Source organism: Mastomys coucha, unplaced genomic scaffold (genome assembly GCF_008632895.1).
Source record: "Mastomys coucha isolate ucsf_1 unplaced genomic scaffold, UCSF_Mcou_1 pScaffold5, whole genome shotgun sequence".
Classification (NCBI taxonomy): domain Eukaryota; kingdom Metazoa; phylum Chordata; class Mammalia; order Rodentia; family Muridae; genus Mastomys; species Mastomys coucha.
The window spans coordinates 23,372,850-23,375,788 of NW_022196911.1; positions in this window are offsets into that span (position 1 = coordinate 23,372,850).

Below are 2,939 nucleotides of genomic sequence, written 5' to 3' on the forward strand. Positions count from 1 at the left end.
AAAGGGTAGGGCTGCACAGTGAAACTCTTGTCTTTAAAAAAAAAAGGAAGGGGCTGGTGAGATGGCTCAGCGGGTAAGAGCACTGACTGCTCTTTAAAAGGTCCTGAGTTCGGATCCCAGCAACCACATGGTGGCTCACAACCATCTGTAATGAGATCTGATGCACTCTTCTGGTGTATCTGAAAAGAGCAACAGTATGAACCTACATACATTAAATATATAAATAAATAAATAAATAAATAAATAAATAAAGGAAGAGGCACTAGTCAGTGGTGGCACTCGCCTTTAATCCCAGCACTTGGGAGGCAGAGGCAGGCGAATTTCTGAGTTTGAGGCCAGCCTGGTCTACAGAGTGAGTTCCAGGACAGCCAGGGCTACAGAGAAACCCTGTCTCGAAAAACGATAAATAAATAAATAAATAAATCTTTAAAAAAAGAAAGGAAGAGGGTTCAGTTAAGAGTGATTGCTGCCCTTGAGGACAGTTCCTGTCACCCACATTAAGTAGCTCTTACAACTGTATTTAGCTCCAGTTCTTGGCCTGCACACATATACAGTTACACAAGAAATTAAATAAAAAGGAAATTAAATAAAAAAAAATTTTTGGAGACAGTGTTCCTCTGTGTAACCAAGGTTGTCCTGGAACTCCCTCTGTAGACCAGACTGGCCTTGAACTCAGAGATCCACCTGCCTCTGTCTCTCAAATTCTGGGAGTAAAGGCATGTGCCACCACAGACCGACTTGAAATGAAATAAATCTTAAAAAGAAAGAAAGATTAAATAAATCTTAGAAAGAACAAAAAGAAAGAAAGGAAGGAAGAAAGGAAGGAAGGAAGGAAGAAAGAAAGGAAGGAAGGAAGGAAGGAAGGAAGGAAGGAAGGAAGAAGGAAAGAAGAAAAGCCGGGCATAGTCTCCAAATTTAATCCCAGCTCTCTGGAGGCAGAGGCAGGAAGATCTCTGTGAGTCTGAGGCCAGCCCGGTCTGCAGAGCCAGTTCCAGGACAGCCAGGGCTACACAGAGAAGCCCTGTTTCAAGGGAAAGAAAGAAAGAAGAAAGAAAGAAAGAAAGAAAGAAAGAAAGAAAGAAAGGAAGGAAGGAAGAAGGAAGAAAGAAAGAAGAAAGAAAAGGGCAGCACACATCTTTTCAGAAAGGAAAAAGGAACAGGTTTTAGCAAAATATGTGATACACATTATGAAATATTATCTTGATATCTGTAGGCTTGAACAATAAATATTATATACAATAAAAAGGGATGTGCTGGAGGTGTGAATCAGGGGTGGAGAGCTTGTTCTGCAGATATACCAGGCCCTGAGCACCATTTCCAGCACCAAAAAAAAAAAGAAAAAAGACAGAAAGGAGCAGGGAGTGATGTGGACAATCCTTTTCTTCACTCCAGAGAAAGGGTTCCTTGATGTGAGAGAGGACAGCCTCTCACTTCAGAGAGACACTGATGGGGCAGGGCTGGGAGGCACACCACACACACACACACACACTACACATACACACACCTCACACATACAAACACACCATACACACACACACATACACACACACCACACATACAAACACACCATACACATACACACACACACACACCACACATACACACACACACACCATACACATATACACACACACACACCACACATACACACACCTCACACATACAAACACACCATACACACACACACATACACACACACCACACATATACACACACCATACACATACACACACACACACCACACATACACACATACCACACACATACACACACACACCACACATACACACACACACTACACACACACACACACACCATACACATATACACACACACCACACACATACACACATACCACACACATACACACACACACCACACATAGACACACCTCACACATACACACACACCACACACATACACACATACACACACACACATACCACACACCTCACACATACACACACCTCACACATACAAACACACCATACACATACACACACACCACACATATATACACACACCACACATACACACACACCATACACATACACACACACACTACACACATACCCACACACACACACATACATACACACACACACAGAGAATTTTAGGTATTGCCCTACTATTTTTTTCCTTCATTTACTCTGTATACATGAGCCATAGCTTGTGTGTATGTGTAAGAGAGAGAGAGAGAGACAGACAGACAGACAGACAGACACAGACAGAAAGGATAACTTGCAGGAGTCAGTTCTCTTTCCATCATCTGGGGCATGGAGATAGAACTTTACCAGCTGAATCATCTCGATATTATGGCGTTGATATTATGATATTCTGACACTGGATGTTAGAACCTGGGGTGTGATGAATTCATCACTTCTGGGTATGGGTTTTAGCACTTGGAGAAGAGAAGTTTGTCAGTGTCAGATTACAAAAGGATCTGAGTCCAAAGGCTTGAGCAGCTTTCCCACCAGCTCTAAAGACCAAAGTCGGTGCTACTCATCTGCTCTGAAAAGCGGGCTGGGACATCCCAGCCACCTCCTCCTACTAAGGAGGCCTTCTCAGACCCAAAGTACTAGAACTCTCCAGTGGTGCACATTCTGAGCCCTGCACAGAGGCAGGGGAGGGTGGGTCTCACTTGGAGATCTCGGCTACAAAGGGGTTTCTAGGACAACCAGGGCTACAGAGAAACCATATCTCAAAAAAAAAAAAAAAAAAAAGGCCCCTTTCTTTCTTTTGTTAATACATTATTTACTTTTCTTCCCCTTAATTTTGGCAGAGGTTCATATGCAGGTTTGTGTGAAGGAGTGCGGGTGCCTGCAGAGGCCAGAGGCATCGTGTCCCTGAGGAGCTGGGGTTATAGGTGGTTATGAGTCAGTCAACATTTATACTGGGAACACTCCTGATTCCCTGGAGGGACAGTGCACACTAAGAAT